The sequence below is a fragment of the Mytilus galloprovincialis genome, chromosome 1, assembly GCF_965363235.1.
Source record: "Mytilus galloprovincialis chromosome 1, xbMytGall1.hap1.1, whole genome shotgun sequence".
Taxonomy (NCBI): Eukaryota; Metazoa; Mollusca; class Bivalvia; order Mytilida; family Mytilidae; genus Mytilus; species Mytilus galloprovincialis.
In genome coordinates, this window is record NC_134838.1 from 93,678,952 (window position 1) to 93,700,566 (window position 21,615).

The 21,615-nt window shown below is 30.2% G+C and overlaps 1 protein-coding gene across 3 annotated transcripts in view; it reads left to right on the forward strand.

Annotated features, from left to right (window-relative positions):
- Positions 1 to 21,615, forward strand: part of LOC143045189 (uncharacterized) — a 116,104-nt gene that overhangs the window by 38,713 nt on the left and 55,776 nt on the right. The window lies entirely within an intron of this gene.

The window sequence follows — 21,615 nt, forward strand, 5'->3', positions numbered from 1 at the left end:
GTACACACAGAAATATTAGGAATAACATTTTATCAAAGAAGGCTTGTAAATGTATTATGGATTCATTTATTTTCGTGGATCAGTAATCATTGCATTTTTGTGGACATTAAATTTCGTGGTTTTGCCAAAGTCTGCATGACAAGCCTACAGAACAATTGTATTTCTTTGAACATTTGAATTTGTGGTTCACCTTTATCCACAATATCCACAAAATTGGTATCCCACAAATAATAACGAATCCACTGTAGGTACTGAAAGAATGCAAATTAGTAGATTGTTGATACCACTTTATTTAAAGGGATAGTAGCTACGATTTTGACATAAATATGAACAAGTTTTAAAGCTGCTAAAATCAAAGATATGTACTAAATATAAGCAATAAGATCGCTAGAATGTTTTCATAAACTACAGATGTGTTAATAATTGATAATTCATATCGTGTTGTGTGCCTATTCATCTCATTAATTATGCATCGGGTTTACTTCCCGAACTTTGCCGACACAGCGAGTGAGCTAACCAAGATATATATATAGATACGAACACGTGCTTTTTGTTTTCTTACATATTTGATAATTACTCTATATTAAACGTACATATTTGACGCCATTTATCAAATTATGTAAATAAAAAATATAACAAATGCCGGCATATTATTCCAACCCAAGATTCTCCAACAATGGCGATATTTTACACTTGTTATTACATTTGTATGACTTAACCATGCCGATAATGTATACACGTGTTTGTGTGTTAAATTTGGGGCCTCCATGAAGGATACACTTGAAAAATAATACTAAAGTTTAGGAAGTTGATTTATAATTTCTTCTAAGGTGGGAGATTACTGCCCGTAAATCTATAAACATATTTTTGACAATTATGAACACGTTGAGATTTTTTTTCATGTGATCTGGAAAATTTAAGAAATGTAAACATTACACAAACCGTCGGCTACTTCTGTTTGACTTTGCCTGCGTGGCAGGTGTTTTGAGTGATTTTAATGACCGATCTCGTCGACGTTTTTTATTTTTAATTTACAATAACTTGTCTGCACCTCTTTTTTATTTCTTTTCTCGCTGAAACTGTAAATTCACGTACTATTTCCGCGATAACATTCCCCTGTTCGACCATTTTCCCTTCGAGGCACAATGTGCGATTGCGCATTAGGAACTGAAGAGTAAAGGTCATATGAATAAGGGTTGGGCTTAACATCGAATTATTATCTATAGACAATAAATAAATGTAGGTGCTAAACGTTAAAAAGCTTCTAAACGCTTAATGGAACGTAACCAGTAATTGTTTTAATCATAATTATTTTACTTTTTGTACAAAATCCGGCATATAGATTTAAAAAGTAATTTTAATGAAAATCGTAGCTACTATCCGTTTAATAGCTTTTCTTTAAAATGTCATGATAAGCTTTTGCCATCTGTTGTTTTGTCAATTTTAGAACAATTTAATGTCAACTTGGGTGTAATGTTATGGCTAATATTTATTTAGAATGTAAATTTTTGCCATTTATCATTAATTTAAATGGTTAAAATTGAACATGTAATTCATTAATGAGTTAACTGATGTCATGACATTTTGATAATGTAAGCTGATACAGTTCTTTGTCTATTCTGTCATGCAGTTCACAGACCTCTAGATCTCTTGCTTGTGTTTTTTCTAAAAAGAACTACTGTTTAACAAGGTTAACAAAACAAAACCATTAAAAAAAGAGGATAAAAAATGATACAAAAATTAGAATTATAAAAGTTTTTCAATGGTTTACAAGCTATTTAGATGTAAAAGAAATAAAACATCTTCTATAAATGTGAATATAATGATAAAAAATAACTTTTTAAGTATTTGAAGTATTTTGAAGTATTAAAAAATCCAAACTGTCAACCTTCATCAAGGTCGTCTTAATGTTTATACTCCACTTTGACAGGACAGATTTTTTTTCTCTGTCTGGTCGTACAGCGTCTCCACAATGCCCTTCACACAATTTCTCTTATTGAATGTCTTTTACTTAATTGCTTTCCTCTAATTTCTTTACTTAAAATAAACGGCTTCTTTGTTTGAAAGCAGTTAATTCTAAAGTGGTAATTTAGTATCTTATAGTTTAATGAAAGTATTGTGTTTGTGATCTCCCTTGAATGTATACCACACAGAAGCTATCTATTGCTTTACCAATTCTGCGACATTTTGATGAACATCCAACTTGAAATGACTCAAAACAATAAACATCATGTGAAATTTACATGATGCATGCAAAACAATAACTATATAAGTATTGTAATTCACACTGATGGACAGATGAAAAGGGGTTCCTATAGAAACGTGTGTAAGTCAAATTGAAGCTGCTCAATATAAGGTTTGGCAACCTGCCTATCTTTTTTTGAGAAATTAGAGATAAAATTACTAAAGATCAGAGAAGTATTTGCGACATCTTGCATTTGCATATTTCTTTTGTTGGAATAGGTGTGTAGTTTACAATTGTAGCTAAGAATTTGACAGAATAGATGGTGTATATAATGAAACACGACAGCATTGTGGAGATTGGCATCTGTTTTTATTTTCATTTCACAAAACTTTGCCGAAATTATAAAGACTTTATGATATTACTATTTATATTAGTATGTCTCATCGCTTGTAATAAAGAGATGAGAGATGTTATACTTTGATTGTCTTAATGCACAAACAGAGGAATTATTGTGAAGACAATGAAAGTTGGGAGATTTAATTGCTTCAGATTTAAATATGTTACTAATTTAAAAGTACAATTTAAGAATAAATAAATAAATGAATAAGCTGATAAAAAATGATTGACGAAATAGTTGTTTAAAAATTAATATGTAAGGGGAAAACGTATTGTTTCAACGTAGTGCTTTAAAAAAAAAGGCAAAAAAAGTTGAATATCCAATTTTAGTTGACAATTACTGAAGACCAGTTTCCTCTATAGATTCCTCTATCAACATTCCTTGAAAATAATAATTATTTTTTTTAGCAGAATTTGAATTATTAACTATGAACTAGTAAAAAAAACCTTTCTAGTTTCTTATATCTGATGTCCTTTCAGGAACGATAACTCCTCCTATTTTAATGTTTATTCTATGGTATATTGCATTATTCATATCTACATGACTTACATTCTTACAGTCAGGTTGTATGACTTACTTTAGTTGTTAACATATTTAAGTTTCCCCTGATGAGTTTGACAAGATTTAAGGGTACACAATAATTCAGAAATATCACTGTCAGGTTATTATTTAGAGGCACATTTCATTCATAAACTGATGTCATCGTTACCTAGTTATGTTGATGAACTGCTTCCTGTAGAATTTGAAGATTGATTCCTATATATCAAGTAAACAAACGTTTTTTTTTAAGCCCATCCTTCTCAAATATAAATGCAGGAAAAAATGTTACACTATGCAAAGTGTCTATACTAATATGTCTCTTGGTTGGCAGCTCTTGTGATTTCTTATTTATACTTACACCTTGGGGGTGTACTCTGTGGTGTTTTAGTTCACTTTGAACAATTTTCATGTCCCTGTTATATTGAGGGGGCATTAAGTTTTACCCTTGTCCTTCTATACATCCATCTGTACGTCTGTACAACCATACATCTGTATGTTCCAAATTGGTTTCTGTTCTCTCACTTTAGTTTGCCTCATTCAAATGTTTTCAAACTTATGTGGCTATTACCACAAAATATACATCAAGTTTGAATTTTGATAGCATAATTTTTACCTTTCAAGAGTTATGCCCCTTTACAAAGTACAGATTTTGGTAGTGTCACTTCTGCTGTTCTTGAGTGATGTCTTTTTATAACATTATATGCAAGCAGGGGCATCATCTGTGTCCATAGGATTTAATCTATTTTACATTTGGATAAAGCATATTTTTTTTTTTTTAATTTTGAACCACAAGACAGGACTGATTAGTTTAGTCAAGACTTCCTTTTCCCTTTCATATATTTCTTGGCATATTCTGTCAACTGAAAGCCAGGTTCTAAAGCAATTATTTCCAATTTTGCTTAGTTTCTGAAAATGAAGAAAAATTACATTTTTAGGTGTAGTCAGAGGCATTAGACTATGAAACACAGTCAGAAAAAGACAAACTACCTTTGTGGTTATTTGCTTGTGTTCAGTGCAACAGGTTGTGAGTTTGATCTCAGGAGCCTGTAATTCAGTGGTTTTTGTTTGTTTATGTGTTACATATTTGTTTTTCGTTAATTTTTTATATATAAATAAGACCTAGTTTTCTCGTTTGAATTGTTTTACATTGTCATTTCGGGGCCTTTTATAGCTGACTATGGGGTATGGGCTTTGCTCATTGTTGAACGCTGTACAGTGACCTATAGCTGTTAATTTTTGTGTCATTTTGGTCTCTTGTGGACAGTTGTCTTATTGGCAATGATACCACAAATCAATCCAGACTTTATAACTGATATTTTCTGCTTCACTGGCACCATCCTTCTTTAAAAGAGTCCAAGCAAAGACCTCTTTGAGTCAAAATAAGTTAACGTCCTGATTACAGTTACTTAGTGCGCTAGCAGGTAAAAATTCAAACTCTGTGTGTTGGTCTAGTGAAAAGCAGGTATGTGTTAATATTTTGCTGACATAATCATGTAATATTTGCAACTGGACATAACTCAACATCAATCAATTATTCAAACCGAAAAATATTATTTAAATGCACAGATGATAACATATAATTACTGATTTTATCTTTATAAACTAAATTCCAATTTATTACTACTGTTACAAATAGTTTGGTCAAGACATGGTGTAACAAGACCTTAAAAATATACAAAAATTTCCAAATAAATTTTGAAATGCAAAAAAAAAGATAATATTTATAATGATTTCCAGTTAAATTATTTTCTGTATTGTTACATGTATATCTGACGAAGTTATTGAATGATTGATCATTTGGCTCTTGGGAAACCGTAACACCCTATTATCAGTACATTGCTATCACAAGTGAACTCAGTAACTTTGTTTCATCTGAATCAAGGGAAATAATTCAGTCAGTACACAAAAAAAAAGCCACTTTCAATCTTTAAAATTGAAATATAAAATCAATACAAGTAGGATTGCTAATTCTGGGAATCAAAATAATTGGAAAAAAAAAATAAAATAAGTGACTGTTGCTGAAATATACAAACTAATCAAATTAAATCATCCTGAGCTGGCCTTTTCTGAAATTAAATCTTCAATATTTGAAATTTTATGCCTAAAGGATGAAATAGAAAATAACCACATAAAAAATCGATTCAAATTATGGTTAGATGATATTTTGTTGCTAAATGTTGATTTTATAATAGTTCACATATGCCATTATCAAAATGATATAAAATCAACATTAAACGATGAAAACTTAAAATTAGGTTGTGTGCAGTCTCTTCATCATTTGACCATAGAAATATCAAATTTAGCTAATGAAATAATAAACTAACTAGTGTGCATGTGAAATTTTCATTAAACTTTTTATTTTGTTTGGAAATTAAATTACAACCGAATACTAAAAGAACACTACGGATGCTGCATTAAACTTGGAGTTTTGAAGTAGGACTATTTTATTGACGTCAGATTCCATCTGGGTGTAGCAGTTTGATATGCTTTAGAAAATTTGGCAAATAAAACCAATATTTTGATAGCCATCATAAACCTATTATTAAGTTATTTTATTTCTATAGCATTGACATCAAGAAAAACTTTAATTTCATTTAAAGCTTTGATGAAAGCAATTGTTATATAATTGGAAGCTTTTTTAAGAGGAAATTTAAAACGGAGTCTAAATGTATCCAATCAGCCTTCTTTAGTGATTCTTAGAAATTTCGATCATTTCAAATTATTTTCAATTGATTTGATTTGACTACTGTTTGCACTGGAGAACTATAATTTTTTAACTTGTTTGTCTCGACTTAATTGTGTTTTTGTATTCGAAGGAAATTGCTTTAGAAAAAAAGTTTCATAAATCTGGCTATTTAAGCGAGGTAATTTAAAGTGCAGACAAGAGAAAATGCTTTGTGCTTAGCAGATTTAAATACCATTATTGACCAACAAAGAAACAAATCTTTTCTTAGTGGTTTCTGATTCATTTTGAATCACATTTTTCTAACTGTTCCTCTTGAACTTTATAGCTGCAAAGAATGTCGTAAAACTCAGAGCTTCTTTTTATCAGAAAATCTGCATATTTATCAAGTGAGGAGCAGTCATTTTATCATGATTTTGTCTCTATATTATCAGTTTTTGGTTTAGCCTCATATTATTGTATGACTAAATATGTTTTAAGTTTTTCTGTTTTTAAATTTCCAACTTTCCACAGTTTTTGTTTGGGAACCATTCATTTGTAAAGATATCAGACAAAGTAGTTTTCAAATGGTTTTTGATTTTTTGGGAAGATTTTTTGTTATCTTGCAAATCTGCTTCTTTCGGAATGTGATTTTAGGGTGGGATAATAAGATGATGTCTAGAAACAAACCCAACAGAAACAAGATAGTTTTCCAAAATAAGACAGAACATTATATTTGTAAAATCAAACATTTTTAATCTTTTAAAGAGCAGCCATCAATGATTATTTCTAAATCAAATTGACACTACACTAATCCAACATTCCATCATTTTAATAAAAATGAATTATCTCCCCTTAAATTTCCCTTTCTTTTGTCACACGTGGAGATGTTTATGATAAACTATGTAGTTAATTTACATTTACCGATTCTTCTGGACATTCCATCATGAATTCAAATCAACAAGAATATTTTCAAAATGCTGAAAATGCTCTTCCCTAGATTTTAGAAACCTCATTAATATTGAAATATAGGAGAAGAATTATTATTTCCACATCTGCTTAGGTTGTTAAATGAACTTTTGAAACACATGACTTGCAAATTTTAATCTGTTTCAGCTGGCTATATCTTCATGGAGATTATTGTTCTAAATATTTATTTATTTTGAAGTTCTGGAAATTAATATTTAATACATTTTGCATTATTTTATCTTTAATCTTATTACAGTTTATCACTTTTTCTATTAAAACAAGTATTTAATTAATCCCTAACCTTGTATTCTTTGTTTACAAGAGTAGAAAAAAAGATGTTTATAATTAAATCAATGATAGTAAAAAATCCAATTGTTTCATTTCATCATCTTTGGCATGTATCCATAACATATTTACTAAGAAGATAGTAATTTACATTATTTACAAGTCTTTCATCTCACTCAATGTTTCTTCTTATTTTTTTGTTGTTTATTTTTCATTTGACTTTATTTTAACCTTAAAGTACAATTAACTAACTTATTTTCTTGGATTCTTTGTTTTGTGTTTAGTCCTTTTTAGCTGATTAAGTCACGGGCTTCATTTTTGTTTCATACTAATTTTGTTAAATATCAGTTTAAGAAGACAAAGTTAACAAATTGTTCTCACAAAAGTCACATAAATAAATTGCTTGCAAAAAAAATGGTATTTTCAGTAGTTTTTAGTTGTTAACTAAGTTGATGGCATTGACAAGAAGCTGGAAAGTTTATGAAGAAGTACATGGTATGTGTACCTTTGTTGTGCAGCTTGTTAACTGATGCACTGTTGTTATCAGTGATAGGGCAGGTGCTTGTTGTATGCTCTGCAACACAGTAAATGTTCAAATTAATTACACACTGAACCAGAATCAGATAGTTCAAATTGTTGCAGTCTCTCATAATTTTACTTTTGCTTGAAGAGACAGCAATGGACATATTGGATTCCAAACAGATGCTTAAATGGATTCATTATTGGTCCTTTAAAGGATACAATAGAGATCAGTGGATTCATATATGGTTCCAATTACTGTGGATTCATTAATTTTTGTGGATACCAATTTTGATGGATAGTTGATTTCGTGGTTATACCAAAGTCTGTATAAATGCCAATAGAAGATTTTTTTCTTCATTGAGCATTTAATTTCATGGTTAACCTTTACCAACAAAATCCACGAAAAACTGGTATCCAACGACTGATAATGAATCCAATATATATATAGTGGATTAAATCAGGAATAAATGTCTGATGGTTCTAGACTTGTTCCAAAATAGTAACTTGCATGTCACGGATTTCAGCTATGATTTCATATGGCTATTTCTGTTATGTCAGACAAGAAATAAATTCTTAAATCCATGTCTGGTTATAAATTATGATTTAATTGTCACTGATAAGATAATGTAATACACTGGGAGACTTAATATATTCACATTTTGAACTTTGAAACTTTTAATGAGATTTTAATTTTGACATTAATGAGATTATTATTAATAGATCATGTGGGTGGTAGTTGTTGCTTTGTTGCTAATTGGTAGTTGATTAGACAACTCTATAGAGAATTGGACATTGAAATTTGAAAAATAATACAGTCAAATTTAATCATGTGAGAGTATTTCAGCATTTGAGTCGATTGTTTATGATCTGGTTAAATGTCTGCTATTGCTGCGCCAGAATTTTCCAAACAATTTGGTTTTCCCAACATGCATGTATTGTAACAGATTAACAATAGAGTAGAAACCAGAAAATGAGCAGGCATTATAACAGATTAAAATTAGAGTAGAAACCATGAAAATGAGCATACAAATAAAAGTAACAAGGGAGGAAAAAAAAAAAGGATTTAAGGAAGGAAATTATAGACTATTTGAATACTGCAATCAAAAGCTTCAAAACATTAAAACTGAAAAAAAAGACTACCTCAGTATATTCCCTGGGTAAATATAACTCAATGAGTGGAGGTTATAACTTATATAGAATTGCATGCACCTTGTTTTGTCCAACAAATATTTTTGGTCACTTTTTCTAAAGTACATGTACATGTACAACTGAACGGACTAACTTTACTTTTTGGTCAACAGCTTGTAGCTGTTGAGTTGTAACATTTGAGTACTTTTAACATCTGTCAGACACCTTCCTGTCTGCCATTACATTGATTTTTCATGACGGTGAATAAACTTTCATTTTTTTTTCAAAATTTTTCAAGTACTAACTGAACAAAATGACTTCATCTATAGTCAGCAACTTTTCAGTGGTGAGTTGTAAGCACTTTTCAGATCTGTCAAACACTCTCTTCTTGTTAGCTGACACCTTGATATTTCAAAGGGAACTAGTGAATGAACTTTAAATTTTTCTTCACACATTTCATCAGTACTATAGAACAGATTTTCTTTTTCATATTTCATCAGTAACTTGGTAGTGATAATGTATCATGTGGGCCCTTTTAAAATCTATCAGTCATATACACCCTGTTTTTGGATACTTATAAATTGAAATTTATAACACAAAACACATGAGTTTATTCCCTACGTAATCATGTCTTCTTCCAAAAGATTTTAAAGTTGTCATTTGATTATATGCAGTCAAATGTCTTTATTTTTGTGTTAAAAAGATGTATAAAGGACAGAAAAATCAACTACTTTGCATAACATAACAAATATGACAGTTTTATGCAGATGGAAAACAAGTGAATTATCACTTTTAGAATTCCAAATTTGGTTAGTCTCTAAGTACTTATACACTGTATATATATATATATATATATATATATATTGTGTAAAGTGAGCACAAAGCTGGCCTCAAATAATATCTGAAACACCATGCTTAAAATAATCATATGAGCACTGATGATAGAAAAAATAATGTAAAAAGATGTGGTGTAATTGCCAATGAAACAAATCTCCACTAGAGACCAAATGACACAGAAATTAAAAACTATAGGTCACTGTACAGCCTTCAACAATGCTGTACAATCAGCTTTGAAAGGCATAAAAAATTGCAAATTTAAAACAACTCTAACAAGAAACTAATGCATAACTAAGTTAAGTACAAAATAATGAACGAAAAACAAAAATGATATACAGAAACAAACTACAACCACTGAATTTCAGGCTCCTTACTAAATCGGACAGGCAATGTATTACATCCCCTCAACAAAAAGGCAGATCTGAGAGCTAGTTAAAAAAAATGTTCTTATTCTTGCATTGATATTGCCATTACAAACATCAGTCATTTATAATAAATTGTATAACATTTTTAAAACACAATGATGGAAGCAATCACTTTCCCTTTTGTAGCAACTACAAAAATGAAGAATATTGTCCAATATAGCTTCAATGTATTTTAAATAAATTTGAATTTAAATTTATTGGTTCTTTTAATGAAATGAACTTAAATTTATCAAAGCCTGCAGCTCTTGTTGAACAGAATAAATGGAGATATTTGAAGCACTTTATTTGCAGTACATCTTTTTGGATTAACTTTAAAACAATTGTGTTTGTGTAATTTTGTGCTTAAGACGATTTATTTCTTTTAAATTTTCTGTTTGCATAGCCGGAAGAAATCACTGTTACAACTAAATATAGCAAATTGTTGTTAATCGAAAATTCTGATTGAAGTATTATATTGAAATTGGAAGGCAGTTAAAAGTTTGATTCATTTTATCAGTCCTAATATGCAATAAAGATTTCAATAATAGCTTTATTTTCTCCGATTAGAATTTCAGAACTGATACTAACTGGATTTTGTGCTTGAAGTGATTCCAGCAGAACTTCAAATCAGACTTATAAAGAGGGTAGAAAATCTATTGGAGAGAGAGAGGAATTCTACTGCAGTGAAAATGTTCAAAAATAATTGCAATTTGCTTTTACTTTGCCCCATGGACAAAGGGCTATCTATTATTCATACGAATTTCATTGAGAAATTGAAAAGTCCAATCATTTGGATAAGGTCAATGTAATTTACACCTCTTTTATTGATCAACTTTTTGTAATTTTGACATATTAAACAGAATAATCTATTTATTTGAAAGACTAATATAGAATTATCTCCCCTTGTAAATGCTATATGACATGGTTATCATGGTTATGGTAGAGTCGATATAATAATCTGCAATGGGTATTATTGACTTAATGGGAAGTTTTTATTAAGTCATTAAAGTAAAACTGTGTCAAAAATGATGTATTTCTTGCTTAAAGAATAAGGAGAACAACTATTTTAAACAAAATTTTGATAGATACATGTACATGTACAATGTATTAGATTTTATCCTGCTCACATCATGAGCACATGCATACAATAGTTATAAAAGATGATAAGAAAGTTGATTCTGGATTTATAATGTCCCAGTTGTCTCATCATTTATAAACAAGCCTAATTTAAATTCTGAATACCTGATTTATGGCATGGAGTTTCATTAAGTTAGGCATTCTGTGTAAAACACTTTTAGGTCCTTTGGTGTTCTACTTTTTAGTCATTGAAAAATTAAATCTTAGAAATATCATGCACATATTTTAAATTTTCTTCACATTTTGTTATTAGAATTTTTGAAGTATGGCAATAGAATCATGATACCACATCTCCATCTAATTTAGAAAAGCTCTGTGAAACACTTTTAGTTTCTTCCATATTTTACTTTCTGTAACTGGACAAATATTTCAAAAACTTGATAAATGTTTTATGAAACTTTTGATTTGAATAGAATATTTGAATCACAGAGAAAAACCAAGGGTGACTGAGGTATAGAAATATGGTCACTTGGTCTTCTCCCAACCGGCAGTAAAACGCTTGCGAAGTGGGGCGTCCTTTTGGCCGTGTGGGATGTATCAAGTTCGCAGTCACATCCGGTCAGAAGGGGGACGTAAAATCCGATGCCTCATGTAAAGAGAGTGCCACGCTCTTTGCATGTTAAGAACCCTTGCAACAACTCTTTGAGGGGTCTGTAGGTGGCCTGTTGCAAGGCTAAATTTCTGTCCCTATCCAATATACCCTCATTTTCCAGTGACAGTCCAAATTTCCCTGACCATCATCCCAGATGGCCTCTATTGTATCAACCTACCTATTGTATTTATTGTGAACTTGTTCTGGTCTTGAATATGCATGAAATATTTGCCACTGGACATTAAGCAACCAACAATCAATCAATCAATTGAATCACAGAGAAAAAAAATAGTCTGTTGTTACAAAATAGATAGTTCTAGGTAGCAAGATAATTCCACCAGCTGGGACTTCAATTATTTTTTTATAGCGCCTAAGCTTTAAGTGTCAGCAAATGTACACTATTATCTGTCATATGGTTTTCTAGTGGTGTTGGTTAATTAATTTTGGAAATTTTGAATTTCTTAAGATATTTTTAACATATACTCACTTTTGTTTTCTATGTTGTGTCTTCACTGTTGTTTTTTGGCTTTTATGCATTGTCAGTTTATTTTCGACTTATGAGTCTGCTTGTCCCTTTGGTATCTGACTTCTGTTTTTTTTCTGTACTGTATCTTGTATTTCCTTCACTCTTCTACTCTTTAAACTCATATTTTTTGTGTGAAATTGAAATCTGTTTCCCTGTTCACACAATTACTGCCTTGCGTGCAGGAAGAAATTGGTTTGATATGCAGACAGGTTCAATAAAAAACTTTGAAATTGGGACTTACTTCTTTTCAACAAAGCATGCAGCATTTAGGAGTAAAAGTGAACAAGTCAAGACCTGTATAATGTTTCAGGGATGGAATGACATGCCTTCCTGCTGACTGGTATTCATGCAATTAAGAATTTTTTATTCCATTTTAATATTTGTAATACAAAGCATTGGTTCATATTTATATCACATTTCAATGTTCTCAACAATAATGTGCTTGTAGCATTTGCTACTGGACATGACCTCACCCCCTCCCTCCCCCAATTCCTGTTCACAAACAATTTTGTACAATTATACTCCAAACATTTTTCTTCTGTCTCCCTGTTCATACAGTATTTTCTAAGAAGCATAAACTGACTTTTAGATGAAACTTTAACCAATATCATACTGAGAAACCCTTCTAATGTTATCTCTATTCAATATATAATAAACTTTCTTCTGACATATACCAAGACAAGCAAGATCGTAAATATTAGAAACAAAATATTCATCTTTCACAATTTGTAGGAAAAATTCTATTAGATTGAAGATTTTAGTGGTTTCATTATGGTCAAGGTTTTAGAAATGACCAACAGAATGAAAAAAAGTTGTAACTCAATTATTATTTCTTATTTGATCAACCAAGAATTGACCTTTCTCCAAATCAATTCTTCTGGACAACATAAAAAACTCATTCAAGCACTTGAATTAGAACATCAAAATAAAATACAGGATTGTTTCTGTTGCCAGGCAACGGACAGTAAAGTTTATAATTCATTTTAACCAATATTATTCTGTATAATGCCAGACCATGGACATTCTAAATTGTTTCCTAGTTCAAAGTTGTTCCTCATTACGATGGATTTATTTTACTTGTCCACTAAAAGAAAAAATAATTTAGAAAATGCCAGTTATAATGTACGGGTCAATAGCTCTGGTCAGTTCCGAACTGTCTACTAGGAAATGAAAGTCATTTGTATGCATGCCTAAGAAATAGTTAGTGAAATTCAAAACGACAGTTTCACAATTCTATTGTTGACCGCCCTAGGGAAGAAAATTGGTATTGAAATTTTGTGAACTGACAAGTTCTTATTTTGAATCTTAATTTCTGTATCTGTCTGTTCAGAATTAATCATTAAGGATTTTTTTTCCTTTCTCAGAAATTGACATTTTCAAATGGTCACTCAAATTAGATTTCATGCTGGTAGTGAAGCCCTTAATTAACAAGCGTGTTATTTTCAATGTTAGAGACTTAAATGGACTTTCAGTCGATATATCTGATGTTTTGTTACAAAACTAAATGTAATTTGTTCTGGCGATGTATAGGCACAAACTACTGACCAGTGCTTCAATTAAGAGATTTTTATTTGGCTTTACGTGGGTAGTTGTAAATGTGAAAATAAATTTACCATTCCTTTTTGCAGTTTTTAGCTTAATTTGAGGTTTATATTTTATTATTTTTCTCTGACGTTTATGACATTGATGATAATAATGACATTTCATCCATTTGTTGAATACCATAAACTGCACAATCTTCCTTACAAAATAAGGTATATAACTTGGTTTGCTATGAGCGTTCCATAGAGCATCTTCCTCTTAATATAGTTTTTGACAATAGTTGAAGAAGCACTTTTGAAGTATTGTGACAAGGTATAATCCACTTGTGGTGTCACTCAGATTTAGATTTTAAAATTTAAAAAATGTTTTGAATTTTAAAATCTAAAAAATCTTCCAATTTTAAAATATATTCCAACACTTTAGACATACTTCTTTAAAATGCATTTCTTTCAAAAAAAAAAAAAGGGGGGGGGGAAAGAATACATACCGAGTATTCTCAATATATTGGAAAATTACCATATATAACGTAACGGTACCCAAATTGCACCTATTTAGCAAATAAAGCAGCCGAAATCTTACAAAATTTCCTAGTAACTAAATAATTTGTATTTTTATGATTTGATACTATGCACGTCTTTCAACATAGGTGAACATATTTAGATATACACAAAACATTCACAGTATTTATCAAAAGATGAAGTGTTTACTGAAAAGCAAAATGTACGGAAACATCACCATGCGACGTCATCAAAACATCATCTTTTTAAAATTAGCAAATACAATATGTTACAAGTATCCATTTCTTAAAAAATGAAGAGTAAGTATGGACTAATATACAATTGTTCAAAATATTTGAAAAAATTAAACAATAGCTCTGTTATTTGACTTTAGACGATGCGAATTTAAGCATGGATGCAATTTGGGTACTCCTCATTTCAGAATCATTGATGATTTGGGGGTCAGTTCAGACCAATTTTTCTATGATTCTATATGGATTCAAAATTAAATATGTGAAACCATATTGTACATAATGATACATCTACAAAATAAACACATAATGAAAACTTTTGTCCGAAGCCTAAATAAACGTAGGTTAAAAACCTGTCAAAATAGGTGCAAATTGGGAACCCATACATTAGAAGGACCAACAGTTGGCTGTACTTCATCTTGACATTTTCTATAATGAGACAAAATCTTTCATTAAATTTGATTATTAAACTTAGTACTCTTCACAGTGAACCAGTTCATGAAATCAATGGTATCTTTATATTCAAAGTAAGCAAATTTTTGTTCTTCCCTAGCTGGGATTCAAAACTCATGCTATATCATAGTACCCTGAAATCGCCTTGCATTTTATGTCTGGCACGCAAGTACTCAACCAACTATGAATGACTTTATGACGTCATTCTGTAATGGAATATTTTGTCTACACTTTACACCTTGAGAATATATTTTTATTTCTGTAGATTTTAGAAAGTTACAGCCTGTCTTACTGAATGTATCTCTATTGCCAGAAGAATCAGACTGCACAGTTAAACCATGGGAATACTTTGTACATATAAAGCTGTTTATGAAATTTGAACAATTTTATCATCTGGAGTCTTTATTTTTTTATTGAACTTTTTAAAAGAAGATTATTTGATTAATCTTAAATTTGAACAGGCAGCAGACCTATGTCAGTGAACTTCCTAAAATCAATTGAAACTGAATTAAAAAAAGTCTCGAGCGTTTTTTAATGAAAAATAAAATGTTATACAGTTCTCTAGAGGGCCATCTTCAGACATCAGCTTGTATGTTAGACATATGTAAATTTGACAACAAGTCTACCAGTCAGATACTGTAATTCTTTCTTTTTTCTCCTTATAATTTTTGCATGGAGATTTCATTAAGATGTGATGAATTACTGATAAAAATTTAAAGGGGAGATAATTTCCCCAAGGCATTAATTGAAGGTTTTTTCGTTAAAGTTTAAAAAGATTTTAAAAGATTATCTATTTTGATGAGGGAAACAATCTGCATAGAAAGGCTTGTTTTTTCAGTTATAGACAGTTCACTCAAATCTTATTGGTGATTTAACATGTAATGTGATGGTCTCAGTTGTGATGTTAAGGGATAGATTTTATGTTAGTTTAAAAAAAGAAAATTAGTTGTAAAAAAGTAGTAATTGAATGACATACAAAATAAAGTAAGAAAATAATTGATAAGGAACAGAATTCTTAATGTTAGCATTGAAAATTGGACATATACAAAATTCTACCTCGATTTCATTGAATCCAACAAGATGTAAGTGTTTCAAAAACTCTAAATATGAGCCTTGATACCAAATGTATTCTTTATTAATTCCAATTTTGTAAACTTTTTATTCGAAAATTCTGAATATACATGATTTACACTGTAAAATATTTAGATAAAAGTTAAGTATTTATGTACCTATTTTCAACATAATAGTTTTTTCCAGACAGTTTAATGAATGGATTCAAATAATATTAGAAGACATCTACACAATATTAAGATTAAATTCAATATTGAATCAGAAGATATTTGAAAAAATCTAAACAATTTTAAAGAATGTTAGAAGAATATTCCAAATGCAATTTCTCTTGATTGCTTTAGGTCTCTTGTCAAATCTAAAATGGCTGCTATACAGCTTTTATGGGCTATTTTCACCCATATTTACCATAAAAGACAGCACATTATAAATCTTTGGGATAATTCTAATCAACTTAAAGATTATTATTGAGACCCTCGAAAACATCCAGCTTGACAATTTGTAGGAGCCTATTTATGGCCTACTTATTTCAGTTTCTGTATGTTAGGTACAGTCTTGGGAAGAATAATGAATATGCTGATAGAAAGTATTCCCCTTTGAAATGTAATCTGTTACCCTTTTCATTTTAATACTGGTTGGTATCTACTCCACTTTTGTAATCCTACTGGGATGGAAAGAATAAATAGCTTAAACATTCATGAAGCTCATACAGCAATAAAAAGATTCAATATATTCACTGTTGTTCTGGTAAATGTTCAGAAAGTTTCTTACTAATGAACCTAAATTTGGTTCATGCAAAAATAAAGTTTGAAAAAATTGTAGAGAAAACTTCACTTGCCAAGGACAGATAAAGACACTACACACTTTAATTATTCTTGTCTGCACTGGCCATTGTTAGAATGCTACGGCATGTGCATAATTGAATGCATCCAACATTTGCATCTGACAAGTTTTGTTCAGTTTTGATTATTTAATGCTTTTTTATTACTATGCCTTTGTTGCACTGTCCTACATTAGAATTCTAATAATTCAAAAAAAGAGTTGAAAGTTTAGCCGTGGGACAATTTGTGCCAATAAATAATTAAAGCTTGGAATTTTTCTTGGATTTCACTTTCCACTGTTTGTGACAGCTAAAATGATGCATTGTGTTATTTAACGAAATTTTGATAAATTGTCTAAATTAAAATTTTCATTGTTTGACATGAGTCATTTGAGTTGGACATGTTTTCGAGTCATTTCCTTCAAGATATTATTGATCTCCTCATTGCAATAACCATTTTAGTTGCAACAATGCAGTTTATTTTCATTAAATTTTATCAGTTGAACTAAAATTTATTAAAATAATGACAGTTTTGACTAATCTTCAGATTTTAACCTAATCAGATTGCAGCATTACCGTAATCAAACAAACATCTGCAGCCTTTAAAACTATCGATTCTCAAAGCGATAAATTTATGGTGGAAAATTCTTCCATAATGCTTGGATACAGATATCGCTAAAATTAAGGCAACACTAATTTCTAAGAAAATTTGATATTTGATACCAACAACTTTTTATAGCAGTTTGACCAATAACTATTATCATTTATATGCATCTTGGATTAAATGTAAAACTAAACCATTAAATTTGATAGTGGCGTCCTAAATCATGTAATAATCAAAGCAAATCGGAAACAACAGCCCATTAAGTCCGACAATATAAACCTTATCAGGGCTTTCAAATTGTCGGCAAAATTAAATTTCAAACTTAATGAAAAATTTGATTGTGTTTGTTCAAAATGTTTGTGACAGAAAATTTTAGACGTTCTTTATTTACCGAAGACTGATAAGGTTTACAAGCACAAAACTAGATAGAAACTTTATTGTACTTATAAAAAATTCAAATGTTTTCTAAAAGTGTATACACATTATAGAATAGAAAAACTTTCAGACTTAGAATTAAACATGTCTTGGGAAATTAGTTGTCTGTCATGGTTAACTCTTACTTGGTTTACATTTTCATCAGTAGGAGTTCATAATTTCCAGTGCTCTAAAAAGAAAACTCGTTCCTGAGTGAATATACCATACAATTTTTTTCATCAGTTGGTGACTGTCATAGATATAGATTGACCTCTAAATGGTCCTATTAAGCCTTAATATTTACAGTTTAAGTATTACAAAATTAATTTATTTTTCTACAAAAGTAGCAAAATATGCTTATTTTGGCACAATTTTGTAAGTAAGTAATATTGAGGACATGCAAGTACCTAAAATTTACACTAAAGATGTTGTCCATATAGACAAAGATTGTGAATTATTTATTAGATACTTACAAATGTGCCTTATATTTTGGGATCAAAAATCTTTTTGAAAATTGCCCAAAAATATTGATGCATATTTTCAAGAAATCAGGTGTAGAAGGGGCATTAAGAGTGGTCTCACTGGCAATCATACCACATCTTCTTTCTGCAAAAAGTTCCTACATTTATAGTATCCAAATGGATATTAAAATATATGGTTTTTCCTGGTGTTACTGAAGAAAGAAGCAGGTCTGAAATACCTGACTCTGTCTTTTTATCTGTCTTCTATGGAAGAGAATAATTTTATACTTCTCTACAGCGTTATAATGATGAGTTGTAGCAAGTAAGCAATCTTTACAACATTTTTGAACCACGAATTTAAATGTTCAACAAATATCATATTTTGTATAGGCTTTGTATACAGAGATTGGCAAAACCTCCAAATCAAATATCCATGAATATGAGAGTTTTCAGCAATTAATCAAAAAAAATTGTTCCCTACGAAAGTAAATGAATCCACAGTACATTGAAATCTTACTTTAGAAGTAAAAATTTCAGTTCAAAATTTGGCTGTATAAGTTTTTGTCTTTTAATGACCTTATAATGTTGTTATGTTGGTATAAGCTTAGACTTGGTGTCACATTTTTTGTTGTAATGTCAAAAGGTAGAATGCAGAATGTGAGATATAGGATTGCTAATCCTGCTATAGACACAATAACAGAATGTGAGATATAGGATTGCTAATCCTGCTATAGACACAATAACAGAATGTGAGATATAGGATTGCTAATCCTGCTATAGACACAATAACAGAATGTGAGATATAGGATTGCTTATCCTGCTATAGACACAATAACAGAATGTGAGATATAGGATTGCTAATCCTGCTATAGACACAATAACAGAATGTGAGATATAGGATTGCTAATCCTGCTATAGACACAATAACAGAATGTGAGATATAGGATTGCTAATCCTGCTATAGACACAATAACAGAATGTGAGATATAGGATTGCTAATCCTGCTATAGACACAATAACAGAATGTGAGATATAGGATTGCTAATCCTGCTATAGACACAATAACAGAATGTGAGATATAGGATTGCTAATCCTGCTATAGACACAATAACAGAATGTGAGATATAGGATTGCTTATCCTGCTATAGACACAATAACAGAATGTGAGATATAGGATTGCTTATCCTGCTATAGACACAATAACAGAATGTGAGATATAGGATTGCTTATCCTGCTATAGACACAATAACAGAATGTGAGATATAGGATTGCTAATCCTGCTATAGACACAATAACAGAATGTGAGATATAGGATTGCTAATCCTGCTATAGACACAATAACAGAATGTGAGATATAGGATTGCTAATCCTGCTATAGACACAATAACTCTTCATAAAGCATCATATTTCACAAATAAAAAACTTGTCCATTCAATCTGAGGTTTCTGTCTGACATTTGTCCTTGGCCTCATTTTCATGATGGAATGGTCAACATCAGGTTTTCAAGATGAGATTTTTATTTATCAGATGAAATAAGCTACAGGTCAACTATATTTGGTATAAGGAATGATTGTATGGTGTACATGTTTGTCTTACAGAGTTTATCTGACTAATAGCATTTTATGGTTCATTGGTCTTTGTTAATTTCCTTATACTCTGTTACTTAGATAATATAAATAATTGTATAACATTATTCAATGGCTAAAGAATGATTGTATAGTGTATGATGTGTAACAGGGTTCATCTAACATTGACCTAATTTTCATGGTTCACCAGTTAACATGAAATTTTTCACAATATGTTCTATTTCTCAGATACTATAAAGTAGGAGTACTTAAGCAATGCTTTGTTGATTTACATAGATTGAAAATTGACAAAGATATATTACACACATTTGATTTATATAAGGTGACCTCCTCCCTGACCACAGAAAATCATGAAGAATTAAACTTTCACATGAATAAATTCAAAATAACAGACATTGTCAAGATTGTGGTAGTAAAATAAAAAAAAATTGACATCTAGATGATTTTGTATGTTTCTCCCCTAAAATATCACCATGCACTACAATTAATTTTATCAGCATTGCAACCTTTTTATTTGAATTCATAAAGAGGAATCTAGACAACATATTAAGGTAAATTTTCAACCTTTCTAATAACATTCAATGAAGCATTGGGCAGAACTGTTTTCATTATAAAATGAAATTTCTATTTTATTTGTATTCATTTATTTTGGCACACTTAATGAAGTTTTTTGAAAAATTATTCTTGAGGATTTTTGTGAGGCCTCTATATGTGTATAGTTTTTTTTTTTTTTTTTTTTTTTTTTTTTTTTTATCTCATAGATAATTAAAAGTAAAAGAGATGCAATGGTTTAAATTTTCAACATTTTTAAAAATAATTTAAGGGTTAGAAATAGTTCTATTTCAATATGACTTCCAATTATATGACATTGCTCTCATTATTGAAAAAGTGGCCTTAAAAACCATTAAAAATTTGTATTTTTGGGAATTGAATGAAATTTAAGAACTCCAACAGCACTTGTCAGTTGAGTGCATTCATCCTCCATTGGGAATTAATGATTTTAACATCCATACATTTATGTTGCTTAGATCAATTTTCTAAATTTTGACATGATTTCTTTTTTATATAATGAGTTTTCTTTACTGTAGAGAATATTAGTTGTGCTTTAACATAAATAGACTGATTATGACCCATGTCTGTAAACATTGTTGGTATGTTTATACCATACAATTAAATAACACTGACCTCTCTCTACTGTGTTGTCTTTAACTATTTATTACGTGTTCATAGATTTGGGGAAATTTTTGTAGCAGAAATAAGCATTCCATAAGTTTTGTTTATTTGAACAGAAAATTCCTCTCAAGTGGAAGTAACAACTTCTTTGTGTTTTCTTCAACTTTAGCGGTAACATATTTTTTATCAGGGTAAATTTTATGGACAGAAAAAAAAAGTTTTCAAAATAAAGCACCAATACTTTGCATGTTACTTAATCACATTTCTTTTATTGATAAATGACTATAGATAATGTGATCCCTAAGGATGATAGGTTAGAGTGAATGTGACAGGTCAATGTCATCTTGTTCATTCCCTCAAATCTTCCCCTGGGTACAAATAGACCTAATAGTATGTAATAATATTCTTTTATCCAAGATATGTTTGGATGCAGGTCATTCTCACAATATGATCAATACCTGTGACCGCTAGTTGTCAATTAAGTAAATAATGCACTTTCCCAAAGGTCCCTTGGATACAGGTAGACTGATGTGATGAATATAATAGAACACATGGCTTCTGA